Source organism: Thamnophis elegans, chromosome 2 (assembly GCF_009769535.1).
Source record: "Thamnophis elegans isolate rThaEle1 chromosome 2, rThaEle1.pri, whole genome shotgun sequence".
NCBI lineage: Eukaryota > Metazoa > Chordata > Lepidosauria > Squamata > Colubridae > Thamnophis > Thamnophis elegans.
In genome coordinates, this window is record NC_045542.1 from 101608950 (window position 1) to 101626054 (window position 17105).

Sequence of the window (17105 nt, forward strand, 5' to 3'; positions counted from 1 at the left end):
TAACTTAATTTGCCTGATGCCAAGGATTATATAGATGTGAAATTATTTCACAGCTCTACTGGTGCTGGCTGCTTTCTGTTAAACAGATTGTAACCAGGGCATTAACTAAGCAACAGTTATTCTGATTTCATGAAGAGGCTCCTTATTTTTTTAACCAGCATTGCCTTGTAACAACAATGACATTCGACTCTTGAAAAGTTCCCAATTGAGAACATTAGTTGCTTGGATTCAGACAAAATGAAACACTTAATTACATACTGCACAGCTAGTTCTGGAATTACCAACTTGGTGGATGTTGATGGGTATTGATTTACTTAACTTTAAAAGGTTTAAACAAAATGAGTCAGGATCAGAGTATAAATGTGATCCAGTCATGACAACTGCATGCTAAGAACTGACTATTCTCAAACAGCCTGGACTAATTAAAGAAGAGTGTGTGTGTGTGTGTCTCTCTCTCTCTGTGTGTGTAGGCAATTTTTCCCACATAAAAGAAGCTATGATACAACTCACTAAGCCATCACATGATTTTGTTTTACCATTTTGAATGATCCAGTCATTGTTTCAGAAAGCATGCTTAGCATGTTATGAAAAACCCAGCAAGTGATGATTGTTTCAGTTAATGAGGGCTAAATGATGGCTTAGTCTGATTTTTGAACTCAGTCTATACTTCAGTTCTGGTTCTTTGTCTGATTTTTGAACCAAATTCTGCAATGTGCACACACACACAAACAGAGCCAATGATATTCCTGATATATCTGTGTCTGTATCCACATGCAAACATACTCAGAGATTCTGAAGTATTTGCATACTAATTAAATAGATACATTATTGTAGAGTTTGTCACGTTCCATGGCTAGAAGGAGTAACTGAGGAGGAGAAGGGATGGTCATTTAAGACCTAGAAAAACTCACTGTAGAAACACCTTTTGTAGGCATTTCACAATTATGTTAAAGAGCTCTCCTCCAGCTCCTGGCTGCACACTTTGTCACAACTTTGTACTGTCTCTCATGCTGAATAACAAGGCCAGAGACCAGTGCCATCTTTATAGTTTGAAGGTTGATTTGTGGCTTCTTCATTTTTAGCAATAGCAGTTAGACTTATATACCGCTTCATAGGGCTTTCAGCCTTCTCTAAGCAATTTACAGAGTCAGCATATTGCCCCCAACAACAATCCGGGTCCTCATTTACCCACCGGAAGGATGAAGGCTGCGTCAACCCTGAGCCGGTGAGATTTGAACAGCTGAACTGCAGAACTGCAATCAGCTGAAGTAGCCTGCAGTGCTACATTTAACCACTGCGCCCCTCGGCTCATAGGCATTTTTCCTTCCACCAAAGTTAACCAGCTGAAAGGAAAAAATATCCACTAACTGCATTCCTGAATATAGGATGGCTGACGCTGGGGATGGGATTAGGAATGGGATGTGGCAAGATTTAGGGAGTGCTAGAGTATCAACTCAGCCACCTGTCAAATCTTGCTCGGAGGAATACTTTAAAAGGAACCTAAATACAGGTAGTCCTTGACTTATAACCATTCATTCAAAGTGACTGATGACCATACTTGCACTTAAGATCACTGCAGCATCCTCTCAGTCACATTATCAAAATTCAGAGCAGCCTGTGTATATATATGTATTACAGCTTCCTGGATCATTTGATTGCCATTTATGTCCTTCCCTGGTGGCTTCCAGCCAACAACGTCAGGGGGGGGAGACAGGGTTCACTAAATGACCATGTGATTCATTTAACAATTGCAATGATTTGCTTAACAGTGGCAAAAAGGTTGTAAAATCAGGTGCAACTCATTCAACAACCACCTTGCTCAGCAATGGAAATTCTGGTCCCGATTGTGGTTGTGAGTTGCGGGCTGCCTATGCCAGTTCTGGCCATATCATTCTCCTGCAACAGCACCAAACCCCAAAAGAGAACCCATGCAACAGATACTAATCTGAATCTTGATTTTCTGTATGTTGTGTTTGTGGGTAAAGAGTTGGATTTCCCCTCCCCTTGCCAGATTGTATAAGGAATGCTTGAAGGAAACCTCACTGAAGTCCACACATGATGGGCATCAGCAGTAGAAGTGGGCTCCCATGCTGCAGGACTGCACATGAGTAACATCACTTTTGAACAGTGCCATCCACAACGCCTGTTTGCTTGGGAAAGCGTAATTTGCATTCCATAGAGGACATGCGTGAGCAGTTCCATCCTATCTCTGGCTTCAGGATGGAGGTCTGAACAGGCACAATTTCCTAGTCAGAATAGAGCTGGACGGTACCCGAGAGGTCTTTTAGGTCCAACCCCCTGCTCAAAGAGGAAACCCTGTTGCCAGACGTGGCTTTTCAGTCTCTTCTTAAAAACTTCCAGTGATGAAGCACCCACTACTTCTGGAGACGAGTTGTCCCACTGTTAATTGTTCTCACTATTAGGAAGTTTCTTCTTAATTCCTTCTCTCCTTGTTTAGTTTCCATCCATTGTTTCTTTGCCCCACGAGCCCTGATGCAATCCTACATTTGCTATTCGGGAGTAAACTGAGCTTAATGGGTTTCCCTACTGATTTCCCAGCTTCTTCCCCTCTCCTTCTATGGAACCAGGTGTCTCATCTACCTCCCCTGGCTCAAAAGGTTCCCAGATGCAGGGCTGAGAGACCAGAGAGAAAGAAGCCAGCCTGCGGAAGTCAAAGGGAGTCACTTGAACCATGTGATGTCACTTGTATACACAAGACCTGTCTCAGGAGAAAAGGGAAAAGAGGGCTTCTAAACTGGAACTGCTGAATTTTGAATTCACACTACCAGCTTGGTGGGCTGGGAACAAAATAAAAATGTCATTTTTAGGGATCGCAATAGCACAAAGTTTGGGAAGGCTTAAATCAAAGATGGTGGCGATATTGATTTGTTCTTTTGAATCTTAGCAGGGCTTCCCATGAGCAAGATTAGACAATGTCTCTAACATACACATACCCACGTGTGCACACACACACACACAATTGTACAATTGATTTGCTTTCGAAGTCTCATGTTTAATGCCTGACATTGTCAGATCTGCAATTACTTCAAGATTCCAGTAACATTGGACAGAACGGATAAAACTTTAAGGAAGTGGTCAAACCCATAATCCTAATAGGGCCAATCTCAAAATAGTTTGTACCATTCAAATTGTGATACAAACTGTGGTACAAACAAGTACACTTTAATGAAAGTGACATTAAAAAAATACAAGGCATATAGCTATGTTACCTGCCAATTAGGATCATTTATCATTTATCATTTTGTTGTTTGTTTATTGTTTATTGTCTATTTATTGTTTATTTGTGTTTGTTTATTATTTGTTTGTTTATTTATTATTTATTATTTATTATTTATTATTTATTATTTATTATTTATTATTTATTATGTTATTATTTATTATTTATTTACTTATTTACTTATTTACTTATTTACTTATTGTTTATGTATTATTTATTGTTTATTTAGTGTTTATCTATTTATTATTTATTTATTAATTGTTTGTTGTTTATTGTTTATTTTGTTGTTTGTTATTTATTTAGTTATTTATTTATTTATTTATTTATTTATTATGGAATTTATATTGCCGCCTATTCACACATGGTGACTCAAGGTGGCATACACAATATAAAACCCATATAGAAACAATAAAACAAATAAAAATAAGAGTCATATAATAAATTATCGTAATATGCTAAAATCAACCCCCCACCCCCACCCTGGCGACAGCACCTTATTCATCTCCCCTTCCTCAAAAAGAACCTCAAGAGCAGCGAGATGTTTCTATTCTTCTTCTCACCAAAGAACCTTGTGACGTAGACCTAACTGGTGGAATCCAAAGCATGACTTTAAAAACACAAATATTCTCAGTCTTGTTTCAGCACTAACCACTTATCCCGGCTTTCTAAAGTTAGGATGTATTCTAAGCTGAAGGCAGGAGCAGAGAGGCTACACGGAGGTGGAGGAAAGCACATTCGATTTAACCAAAGAGCCTATTCTTAAAAGACAGCAATTTACCCTTACAAAGACTCTTTGTTAGCCTTGCTGTGACAAATTAATAAAGCTACCCCAGTAGAAGATGTTATTAGATGAACTGATATTAAAGAACTGAAACTGATTTGAAAGGATACAATTTAATCCCTTCACCTCTTGTCTGATGACAAGTTTTTCAGTCTAGACTTTTTAAGAAGGATGTGACCGCATGTTGCAAACATCGCTTTTTCGATCCACATTCAACTTTGGGGTTTAATCTGCTCCCCCACTGGAAAGGCTATGAAAAAGTGGATATACATATGTACAGATGGATAAGGAATATTATCTCAGAAATCTCTCTCTTCTCCCATGTTAAACACAGGAGCCCATATGGCCCATTGGTTTCCCAGCAGTCGGAAAAGCCTTGCCTTGTAAAGACTAATAAATTAGGCAATTGTATTCTGATAACCAAGCAAAGGAAAGTTACAAGTCCTGCAGGGGAGCACCAGCCAGTAACCTGTTCTTCAGGATGCTGGCGTGGGGTGAGCAGGGGAGAAGAAAGACCCTGCTCGTGGGAGAGGTGGGAGGGAGAGAGAATGCCTTACAGTAAGCAGCCATGAACTTTCTCAGCACCCTATGCCAAAGACTGGGCCTCTGTTAGCTGAATGCAAGGTCAGAAGGGCCCCAGCATTGTTCCACCCCCATTGCACTCACAAAGGAGTCTCAAGAATGGACAATGAAATCGCAAATACTGGGGTCATAGAGCTTTGAGCAAAAGGAGGCCCTTCTGAGAGTCATATTGCTTGGGTGGGGGGGGGCATCATCTTCTTGGCCATCTGCCAACCACAGGGTGGGGGACCACAAATGTAAGAAAGGGGGGGGGCTGTAGTTACAGGGAATGCCATGTCAAAATAGGTGGGCATCTACGTTATCGTCCTACCCACATTGCAGGTAGAGTTTAAAGCATGATGCCAGGCATTGGCAGAGAACATCATGCCACTGCCTTCAACTCTCCTTCCCTCTTCAAAAGGTTTGGGTATTTGAGGCTTATGCATTACAGGTAGTCCTCGACTTACAGCAGTTCATTTAGTGACTGTTCAAAGTTACAATGGCACTGGAAAAAATGGACTTATGACAGTTTTTCAAAGTTACAACCTTTGCAACATCCCCACAATCATGTGATCAAATTCAGATGCTTGGCAACCGGTTCGTATTTATGACCATTGCAGTGCCCTGCAGGGTCATGTGATCGCTTTTTGCAACCTTCTGATAAGCAAAGTCAATAGGGTAGCCGATTCACTTAACAACCAAGTTATCAACTGCAGTGGTTCGCTTAACAACCGTGGCAAGAAGGTTGCAAAATGGGACAAATGGGACACTTAACAAATATCTCACTTAACAACATAAATTTTGGGCTCAATCGTGGTTGTAAGTTAGGACTTCCTGTACTGTGATTTCCCAAAGAACAGAAGAATGCCAGAGCAAGAATCTACATGCCGACATAAGCCGTGGTCCCCTCCAAGGTCATTTATAGAATCAATTTAATCTAAGTCCTCTTCAGTTGTCAAGCCTGTAAAAGGTAAACCAGATCAGAAGCCCAAAGTGATTAACAATACTACTACTCTTATAAAAGCAATAGCACTTAGACTTATACCGCTTCATAGTGCTTTACAGCCCTCTCTAAGTGGTTTACAGAGTCAGCCTATTGCCCCAACAATCTGGATCCTCATTTTACCCACCTGGGAAGGATAGAAGGCTGAGTCAACCTTGAGCCTGATGAGAGTCGAACTTCCAAATTGCAGCAACCGGCAGTCAGCATAAGTAGCCTGCATTACTGCACTCTAACCACTGCGCCAATGAGGCTCCTCTGAGACTCATAATAGGTTTATAGCGACAGAATCTCCCAAATCAGAATATTCTTTGCCCTACCTTCCCTCTCTTTATCTTCCTGAGAACTAGGGAAAGTCAAGCCTGAAATGCTTTCTCAATTACATTTCCGCTTTGGACTCAAATTGCTGATCGTTGTCTTGGTTGAGGCTCTCCCTCCCTCCCCTGCGTTCTTCAAGCTAACTCTTAGAGCCTGCTGTGACATCCCTATTCCTGGTGGAAGAGGACCGGGACGCATTGCAACATCACCTGTGACTTGGCTGGAGGAGCTACCGGTACACTCAGTCTTACTTGCCAGGTAATTCACCAGCTGATTTATTCTTTCTATTCCCAGCCAGCACAGGCTCTGCTAACCTGGATTAATGAGAGACTTGGGGGTCTGCATATCTGGGAGGGATACACCTTTGAGAACAGCACTGTCCCGAAAAGTTCAAGGCTGGGTTATGTAGGTTTAATCTTTAGGACTGTTTCCATCTTAAAGTGTGGTGGTTGAGAAACATTACACTAGGAGCTCAATGAATTTAGCCTAGGTCAGTGTTTCTCAAACTGGAAACTTTTAGGATGGGTGGATCTCAATGCCCAGCTGGGAATTCTGGGAGTTGACCCCCACAAACCCTAACTTTGCCAAGTCTAAAAACTTTGAACCAGATGCTCCGCACTTCACCTACTTTGAAACGCAGGGAGCCATTCCGGCTGCCAAGAACAACTGACACGCTACAGGTTGTTCTAACAGCAAATCTAAAGGCAGTCGGTGTGAGGAGAAGCGCGGGGAGATGGGAGGAAGGGAGCTTGATGTGTCGGTACTTCTGCTTCGCCCATCAGATAAACCAGACTAGAAAACCGAAGTAATGGATGCTAATGCTACCTTTATAATAAAGTCACAGTAACAGAATCTCATAAATTGGAATAATCTCCCACCCCACGCTCTCCCTCCCTGTATCTTCACCACGTTAGTTTTTTCCAGTCTGGTTACCTACCAGACTAGAAAAACCAAACTGATGAAAATAAAGAAAGCGAGAGAGGGATAATGGAAAAAAGTATTTGTCGCTGAATGTCTATGGAGATTCTCAGCCATCCAGGTCATGTTGTCCTAAAGGTCCTTTTTTTCAAGAGGCAACTGGACTTTCTCTGTTTTACTCTGAAGATCTTTCGCTTCTCATCCAAGAAGAGCGGAAGAAGAGCTGAAGAAGCATCTTGGATGAGAAGCGAAACGTCTTCATAGAAAAACCAGAAAGTCCCGTTGTCTCTGAAAAAAGCACCTTTGGGATATTTTGTCGCTGGGTATGGACAAGCGAGAAGCACTTTTTCCTTCTCTTCCTCGCTCTCCAGATCCCCGGCAAAACACCAACTTTCTTTTGTGTGTGTGTGTCTGTGTGTTGTGTGTCTGTGTTTCTGTGTGTGTGTGTGTGTGTGTGTGTGTGTGTGTGTGTGTTTGTGTGTGTGTGTGTGTAAAAGTGTAAGAGAGAGAGAGATGGCCTCTTCTCCAGCCAAAAAACAGTTTGAAAGCCGGCCAGCGCTGCGATCCCAGTTCAAACCCCGGCGCGGTTCGACTAAAAGGCTTGACAAGTGCAGAGGACGGGTCCTTTAGATTCAGCCGAATCCGAGAAGTGGCCTCTGAAGAGGACTCGGGCTCCGTTCCTGGCCAGGGCCCCGCGCTCCGCTCCTGCCCTACGCCTCTGCTGGCTCCCTCCAGGCGCTGAACGGAGCCCCACCCAGCCCAGGGACTCTTCGGCGCTTGACGTCTGCGGAGCTCCTTCGGACCCGCCGCTTAAGCCAGTTCCTCCCCTTTCGCTTTTGCCGGCTTGGAAAAAGAGGCAGGCTGAGGCAAGCGGGGGGCAGACAGGAGGGAAGGGTGGCCAGCCCTTCGCGCTTCAGCCCGCAGCCGGCCGGCCAGCCAGCCTGAGGAAAGGCAAGACACCACGGGAGTTGGTGGGATCTTTCTCTACTGACCGGCTCCCCTCGGATTCGGAAGTGGCGCTGAGCGGCCGGTAGGGCTGCGGGATCAGGTGGGTTCCACTTCCTTGTCTCTTCGGCCCGTTTGGAAACGGGATGTCGTTGCCAACCCCTCTCCCTCTCTCTCTGTGTGTGTGAGAGAGGGTGTGTGTCCCTCTCTCTTTTCCTCTGTGTATGTGTGTATGTGTTTCTCTCTCGTCTCTCATCTCCCTCCCTCTCTCTCTCCCTCTCTCTCTCTTTCCCTCTCTGTGTCTCTGTCTCTGTTTCTCTCTCTCTCCCTCTCTGTCTCTCCTACCCCCCCACCCCACGCGAGTGGGGTTTGCCGGGATCTGGAGAAAGTGCTCTTCGCTTGTTGTGTCGGGTGCCCAGCGGCAACATAACTCCTTTCCACAAGCATTAATCGTGGGGACCTGCCTAAAAACTCTAGGTATGTTGAACTGTAACTACCAGAATTCCCAAAGAACCTCTACTCGGAATAGGCACTGCTTTGCCCTTCAAAATCTTTCAATATAGTTCGCGTTCTATTCCAGGTCTGAAGGCTGAAAACAAGGGACACGGTGGCACTATTTCCCCAGGGTAGGGTTTAGAGTGGGCTAAAAGTGGTTACTCCTTGCCTTTGGTAAAACCCTGGAAGAAACAAGGTGCTGGGAAGAAACTTGGACCAGGGAATATTAAAAGGAGAGGAATGTTAAAGTCATGTGATTCTTCACCATTTACTCTCCCTCCCTCCCCCATTTTAGAGCCAGGGGGAAATCTTCCCCATCATAGTTTTTGGGGAGTGTGAAGATCCTGGATCAGTCAGGACCTATTAATTAGAGTTCTTAGATGCTGATGGTCCTAGGGGAAGGGTATAAAATCTTGCATGATGAGGGTGAAGTTGGAAAGCATACTCCCAGGTTCACATATTACTTCTAAATATTCGTGGCAAAACTTTTGGAGGAGCCAATGCTGGGATTGAATGGCCTGTCCACTTTGAGAGGAGGAGATATGAATCTGTAGACCCAGAAAAGGTGGGCCAGGTCACAGGAGTAGGAGTAAAAGAGGAGCAGATCTCCTCTTCCAGGTGATGCTTCATCCACTACTGGCTCCCATGCCTCTGAGGAAGAGATGGGGATAATAGGCTTTAATCTGCATTCACTGCTTAGGAATCTTGTTTTTGGAAACCAGATGAATATTCCCAGCATCAGCATTTCTCTCTGCAAAGCCACTGAAGCCAGCCTGAGTGGAAGGAGGCCAGGCCTTTGTGGGACAGGGCATATTATTTTGGGATGGGTTGGGGGTTGGAGGAACATAGTATTTGCTTCCTTCCTTTCCTTCTGCCTTTAATTTTGTATCTTATGACATAGAGTAAAGATCTGAGATTTAAAAATGATATGGGCTGACATGCCTGAGTCAATAGCAGCTTCTACCATATAATAGCTCCCTTGTTTATTGCTTTCAGGTGTGGTCTAGAATTAAGGGGGGGGGAGAATAGAATGAATAGAACTGGAGGGATCTTAAAGGTCATCTAGTTCCACTCACCTGTTGGATGCAAAAATCATCTCCAACAGATGACTGGATAGGTCACTCCTTGAAGGCCTGATGAGAAAGAAAGAAGAGGAAGAAACCCATTATTCTTTTTTTATGATTACACCATTCCCATCCTGCCTCTGGTTGACATATATCCAAGTCTTTTAACTTTTGCTGAAGGGACATGTTTCCAATAAATCCAACAGCCTTCACTTCCCTCTCTAATTGTATTCCTATTTCTTTGCATCTTTCTAAAAATAGAGTACCACAAACTACCACAGACTCCAGTTGAGATTTGTCTTCTCCCTTGGAGACAGATGCAAGTACTCTTTAGATAGTTTGAAAGGCATTTGAAAGAATAAAGAGAGGACTTGGACGATTCCAACAGTCAGTTTTGGACTATCTAGAAACATGGAGAAAAAACTATGTATGAGTGTATGTTGTATGTTTGTATCAAACAATCAGGTTTGGATTATTCAAACAGCCAGTTCCTCAAGAACATTCTCACCATCAAATAAGAGATATATATAAGGGACACGGTGGCTCAGTGGCTAAGATTCTGAGCTGTCAATCAGAAAGGTCGGAAGGTCGGCGGTTCGAATCCTGAGTGCCACATAACAGAGTGAACTCCTGTTACTTGTTCCAGCCAACCTAGCAGTTTGAAAGCATGTAAAAATGCAATGAAATAGAAAAATAGGGACACGTTTAGTGGGAAGGTAACTGCGTTTCATGCGCCTTTGGCATTTAGTCATGCTGGCCACATGACCACTGAGATGTCTTCGGACAGTGCTGGCTCTTCGGCTTTGGAACGGAGATGAGAACTGCCCCTACAGTCGGGAATGACTAGCACATATGTGCGAGGTGAACCTTTATCATATATCGTCCCAGCTACAATATATATTGCAGGTTAAGATTCTTGACATTAGGAGATAGTTAATTCTAGTTATTTGATTTATTATCATAGTGAAGTTGAGTCTGCATAAAGGTTTCTTCTTGCATTACTCATACAGGGAGCCACCCATGTGAGTCCAGTTCCTAGTGATTGCATCCAGACAGTTTTCTTGGCAATAGTCAACAGTGTTATCTCTTTTTTTTTTTCTTTATTGGATTTTGTTTTAACCCCACCTTTATTACTTCCTAAGTACCTCATGGTGGCAGATACACCAAATACTCCTTCTATGCCTAATGGAAACCTAGAACTCACAATCTCTGTTTTAGGACAATGCTGTAATAAACGTAATTTATGTGTTTTAGGAAACTTCTTCAACTGTGCAATCCAGCCTACAGCCCTGAGATTCCAAGGTTGGCCCCGTCCATGTCCTACCAAGGCTGAGCTTGCCCAGCTTCCAAAATTGGTCAAGGTCAGCTAGATGCTGCCACCTGCTGAGGTCTCACATTGTGTACCTCCACTTAAGCCCTTATATGGGTCAGTTCATTGGAGCCACAACCTTTCCCCCGTAAAACAGAGCATTGCCTAACAGAACTTTGTGCTTCCTTTTCCCATCTGTTTGATCTCCTCCTCCTCCTCCTCCTCCTCTGTAGTGAGGAAGGAGGGGGCCCAGCGTTCAGGAGTACGCCTTATGTCTGTTCAGCTTGTCACCCAGTCCATGTACAGTAATAAACAGGCTTCCAGCAGTTTTTCTGGCATTGCTTCTTCTCTGGCAGCACTAGGACTATGAAACTTTCTTTTAAAGGAACAGTGCATGCTCCTTTCAAACTGAGCTGGAGGACATTCTGAGTAGCAGCCGTCCTGTTAAGGATTCTGTTATCAGCGGACTCTCAGCCAGTAAGAAAAGGTAGAATTTGTTGGGCTTTTATCCAGAGTGACCGTAGCTTTTTGCTTTCAAAGAACTGCAGAATCTGCAGAAGAAACCTCAGGGGCAGACAGAGCAGAGTGCCATATGCTCTGAAGAGTGAAGTCCCTGGAATAAAAAATAGCCATTAGATTCAGCAGTCAGATTTTTTTTTAAATGCAAATGGAGCCTTTCTAGACAAATGAAGCTTCCCTTCAGCTTCCACTTCTCTTCAGAAGTCAGTGCATTTTTTTTCTCTGTTGGGAAAGTGTGATGAAGTCCCAAAGAGTTATTTTAATTTGAAATTTTATACACGACCCTTAAAGCAGGGTTTTTTTCCCCCTAGGGTTTTCCAACACACTGAAACCAACAGAGGGGGTGTCAAGCTCGATTTCATTGTGTTTGACCTCGAGGGGTGGGTGTGGCCAGGGTGGGTATGGCCAGCTTGACATCATTCCTGTCGGGGGTGCTCTGCCAGAGAAAACAGGCTCCCGAGCACTGTTTTCGGCTTCCACAGTCTCCTGCAACCTTCTGCCAATGAAAACAGAGCTCAGGAGCCCGTTTTCGCTGGCAGAAGCACCGCAGGCTGGTCCTTTGTTGTTTCCAGGGTGACCCCATGGGCCAAATCTAAGTACCCCCAGGCCGGATCTGGGCGCCAAGCCTTGAGTTGATACCTCTGATCTATACAATATATGAATTACGAATCCACTAAAGCTCATATTTAGTTTGAAGGGGTCAAGGCAGTGGTGAAATTCAATTTTTTTACTACTGGTTCTGTGGGAGTGGCTTGGTGGGCATTGCAGGGGAAGGATACTGCAAAATCCCCACCCCACACACCCCCACTTGGGGCCAGCCAGAGGTGGTATTTGGCAGCTCTCCGAACTACTCAAAATTTCCGTCACCAGTTCTCCAGAACCTTCTGAATTTCACCTCTGGTTCAAGGCAACTTATACATTAAACATATTTTACATATAATGTAAACATATATAGAGCAAAGGCATGTCAGAGACCCTAGAGAAGGCTTTGAGGACCCTCAACCTCAGATGTTGAGGGTCCAGCTCAGAGGTGGGTTCCTACCAGTTCGTACCTATTCGGTAGAACCGGTTCATCAATCTACCGAACCGGCTAGAAGAGGTTCCATCAGTGGACCCGAAAAGCAGGCCACACCTACAGAAGAGGTTCTAAAATTTTTGAAACCCACCACTGGCCCAGCTCTAAGGTTTGCCACTTCCATCCTGGAAGAAATCCCCGAGATAGTGATGGTGGCGATGATTTTATTTAATTAATGTTACCGCCCTTGAATTTTAAAACATTGATGCAGCTGATTATTTCAAATATGAAAGGTCGCCTCTCTCAAAAACAGCTCTGCCTAGGGAGGTTTCAACTCAGAAAATTAACTGATTGTAAGAGCAATCAGAAATGCAGCTTCTCCCCCAAGCATCTCCCAGCCAAAACCTGAAGGAATGAAGGAAACCAAACCCTCTGAGAATATTCACTTTTCCTAAATACCTACAGGAAACAATATGTTGCAGTCTTCCCCAAGCTGGGCCTGCAAGCCCAACCAAGATGATCAAAGACTATAATCAAAGTGATCTTGCTAGACGTTCTGAAGAATGGAGTCCTAATGCTGCTAAAGAGTGCCTGCCTGGGGAAGATATTATCAATCATGTGGCCATTGTCTCCTTGAGAGTGGAGCTTTAATTTAGAACGTGGCTCTCAAGGGAGACAGTGGTCATATGGTAATGTTCTTGTCGTGACCTCTAGAGGGCAGTGATGGATGTTAGAAATATGAGCTAGCATTTGAGGACTGATATTATAAAGTATATTGTCAGAGAATAGATTGCCATCCTTACAAGAACAACAGCAGTTGAAAAATAAAATAAAATTGTCTAACATTAAATAATTCCCTCCCCTCCCATGAAGATGGCATCATTAAAAAGTTTCACCAAATTGTATATGATTGACATAATTTCTGTATTCATTCTTTGAGATTGAGAATGGCAAATAGTTTGTATGCTGCCGTTCCCTTGAGCACTTCCTCACTAGCTCCAGTTTGCTCCCCGGTCCATCCCAAACAATTTGATCTGAATTGCAATTGTCTTTGCTGCTCCTAACATCAAAATGACATACTGAGATCCCAAAGGGAGCTCTCCGAAGGTCATTGCCCCCCCTCCCCTGACTGCCAAACACTTTTGGAGAAACAGATGATTCAAAAGAAAGAAAGAAATAAAACCACTATGGTACTGCTCTGCTTCAACAATGCAAACCCATGTTTGTTACGATGAGAAGCTAGGAGGTGAGGGGTGGTTGCAAAGTAAGAAAAAGAAAGGGAAAAAATGTCCAAGCGGTCTATCACTTTATTGCCTTGGAAAGTGAGCTTGATTGTCTCCTATTGGGAAAGTGTGCTTTGCCAAATTTTCTAAGCATGTTTGCATGCTGCGGTAATAAACTGGAGGAAGAAAAGAAGTGTTAAATAATGTAGACCAGGATCCAGGAATTTCATTTAAAAAAACAACAGGTCAGGTTGCTTAATTGCAGAATCCTTCAACTATTTCAGCCTGCATAATAAAGGAGACGTGAGAGGCAGCGGTGATTCTCCTTCTCTTCTTGGTGGGGCGACAGACTGCAAAGCACAGGTTGTTTAGGGTTTTTTTTGGGGGGGGGAGCTTTGGGTTCAGGAAGCAAGAGACAAGAATCCCTCCCTTTGGCAGAGCAGAATGCCCGCACGCTTGAGCAGTGCAAATTGCTTAATTCCGATTTCAAATAAACCAGCAGGAAAGAAAATCCCAGTTTGATAGAGATGTTCAAAACATAAGAAGGAATAGGGCAACTTGATTCACACGTTTATGAAAGTAGATTGTATAGACCAGGAAGTGCAACATGGTACTTGAAATGTCTGTTTTAAATTGGACCTCCTGTCATGGAAAGATACGCTATCCTCTCAGTGGAGTCTGAATGTCTAGGCTTGTGCAAGCAAGAGGGGATTTTGCAAACACATAAGTCCAAAGGAAGCCACTTTCTGCAAAGCATATAAAGTGGCTGCATTCATCGCCAGGCTTTTTAAAGGTGGTTTAGGATGTCTGCTTGTGTATACATATGGACAGATATCCCATCTGGCATGATTACCAGTAAAGCAGCTCTGGGTCCTCATAGTCCCATCCGTGAAGGCAACGAAGGACAGTTCTCAAACTATCTCCTGAGCCTTGCAAAGGAAGGGGAAACTTTAATATTGGAAAGGAGGAGCCCAAGATAATCTTGTTCTAAGAAAAAAAATTCCCATAAACTGCAATCCGTGGTTCTTAATACTTGTTCTTCCTTCGTAATTTTTTCCTCAGCACCAAGCACATCAAGTTTTAATATAGTAGTAATATCATTTTCTCTTCCTATGAAATCAGGAGGAGAATTCTTCTGAAGGTAACATTCTCTACCAAAGAACGAAGAAAAAAAGGTGATTTTTTTTTGCAACCCTTTACAAACCCAGCAATTGTTAGTGTGTTTCTCTGAATTTTGCTATTGTGAGAAGCAATCGTGCAGAACAAAAGAACCCTTCTCCTTGACTGCTAATGGAGACCTCTTTAGAACTTAAGTCTGTTTTGTGGTAAATGTGCGCTAAATCAGAGTTTAGCCACTTGTCTGAATTCTGAGATTTCACCCTCTGCTACTGGCCCATCTTCTTCCAGCCTTTCTGAAGAACCATTCGGTTCTTGGTGCCTAAGTGAAGTTCCTGTTCACATTCCATAACAAGTTAGAAATTGGTGTTTGCTAATTACATTGAAAAGCTGGTCACTAACTTTGGCACCCAGCAGCAATTCATTCATTTGCATTGTATCCCTGGTTTTCTCATAGTCTCGTTTGCTTCTCAGCTACAAATTAGCGCATCCAATTGTCAAAGGAAAAGCGACTGCAATTAAGTCTGCTTAAGTAGTGATTTCGAGTACTATAATACATTGGAGGGGAGTGTAGCTGGTAGAGGAAGCTGCCTGCTCCCTTTCCATCTGTAGTGCTTTTCTGAGTTACCCTTAGATTGAAAAGGCAAAGCACTATTATCCTGGCTCTGACAGAGGATAATCCTGGTACAATAGTCACATCAGTCTTGCTTTCTGCTGAAAGAAAGAAAGAAAGAAAGAAAAGAAGAAAGAAAGAAAGAAAGAAAGAAAGAAAGAAAGAAGAAAGAAAGAAAGAAAGAAAGAAAGAAAGAGAAAGAAAGAAAGAAAGAAGAAAGAAGAAAAGAAAGAAAGAAAAGAAAGAAAGAAAGAAGGGAGGAAGGAAAGAAAAAAGGAAGGAAAGAAAGAAAGAAAGGAGGGAGGGAAGAAAGAAGAAAAGAAAGAAAGAAAGAAAGAAAAGAAAGAAGAAGAAAAGAAAAAGAAAGAGAAAGAAAGAAAGAGCAGAGATCTTCCTCCCAGGATCCGTTTCTTCCTAATCTGATAGCAGAATATATTTTTACTTAAACCTTGTTTTTTGTCACTGTTTTTATGTAGCCAAAGTGAGAAGGAAGAGATTTATAAACTCTGCTAGACAGAGGCTTTAAGGACTAATATGCTCCAATAATTTCTCTGGGATCTGAAGTCACTGAAACGTTACAGTACTGCTAAGGCACAGTGGATTCACATGGCACTGTACGCTCTGCTTTGAGTTTAATGCTGTGAGGTTCAGAAGGTCTGGAAAAACCCATTTACGAAATTGGCTTGTAAATTTATCTGTAAATTCTCCCCATACTGCTGCCTATCTCTGGGTGCAACTATCCCTTCCAGGCACCTCCCTAGCGTATACATTTCCGGATGAGTAATAGAAGAGCAGGTCAAAGAAGCAAAGCCATCTGTGTTAGAGAAAGACAAAAAAGAGTGAAACAATTAGTGGGCTGGTTCAGTGCACTCAGTTTACATGCTGCAATAAGTCATATTATTTTTCTGTTCAATCATTTCCTATTGTCGGAGGCTGCCTGGACTAGTCCTGCAGTTGTCAAGCTTATTCAGAAGTGATTTGCCATTCCCAGGGTTGAGAGAAAATGACTAGCTCAAGGTCATCCAGCTGGCTTTGTGCCCAAGGCAGGATTAAAACTCAGGTTCCTAGCCTGATGGGTCCACCCATCTGTCTCTTGATCATATCCTTAATCAAGGGACTATAGAATAAATCACATTTTGGAGGGTTCTTATTGTGTTATGGCATCAGATATTGCTTATGACCCTCATGGATAGATTAATGTTCTAAAGCAAACTCAAAGAAACCACATAGCACAACCTAATGCAAGAAACAATCTATGTCTTTAAAAGATTGTGAACAGCTCAGACCCAAACTGGAATAATGAGATGGATACAATTATTTCCCGAATAGAAACTTAGCAGTGGCTAAGATGCTGAGCTTGTCAATCCGAAGGTCAGAAGTTTAGCAGTTCGAATCCCTAGCGCTGCATAATGGGGTGAGCTCCCGTTGTCCTAGCTTCTGCCAACCTAGCAGTTTGAAAGCACGTAAAGAATGCAAGTAGAAAATAGGAGCTACCTTTGGTAGGAAGGTAACAGTATTCGTGCGCCCACATGACCACAGAGACATCTTTGGACAGCACTGGCTCTTCGGCTTTGAAACAGATGTGAATACTGCCCCTAGAGCCAGAAATGACTAGCACACATGTGTGGGGGAACCTTTACCTTAGAAACTTAGCAAAATCAAACAGTGTGGATGGTGAGGAAAGAGTTGGCCTTGTAGGATGGGTGTTGAAGCAGCCACTAACTGCCCACTAATGGGATGCAGTGTCACCGAAATACAGTAGTTAATCTAATGTGAAAGAAGCTTTCATGAATCCTAATTACAACTCACCAACTAGATTAATGCTTTGTTCTAAGCCTTTTATGCAGTTTGTTTCATTCTGGCATCTGGGTTATATGAACCCAGTCGTGATATGTGAATTTATCAGTGATGGACAAAAGTTATTAAACAAGCACGCCTTGTCTTCTGTTCCTGGAGCCCAAGGAAATCATGATAAATGTCTTTTTCCACT

The 17105-nt window shown here is 43.0% G+C and overlaps 1 protein-coding gene across 2 annotated transcripts in view; it reads left to right on the top strand.

Moving 5' to 3' along the window:
• The first annotated feature begins 6085 nt into the window (after positions 1-6085).
• The window catches only part of SEMA3B (semaphorin 3B), a 49772-nt gene continuing 38752 nt past the window's right edge, over positions 6086-17105 (top strand). The window contains exon 1 of one of the 2 annotated variants that reach the window (XM_032212144.1): positions 6086-6156. The gene's annotated coding sequence lies outside the window, so the exon portion shown is untranslated. Of the gene's footprint in view, positions 6157-7610; positions 7865-17105 lie in introns of those variants that run through there. The other variant, XM_032212143.1, reaches the window with a different exon arrangement.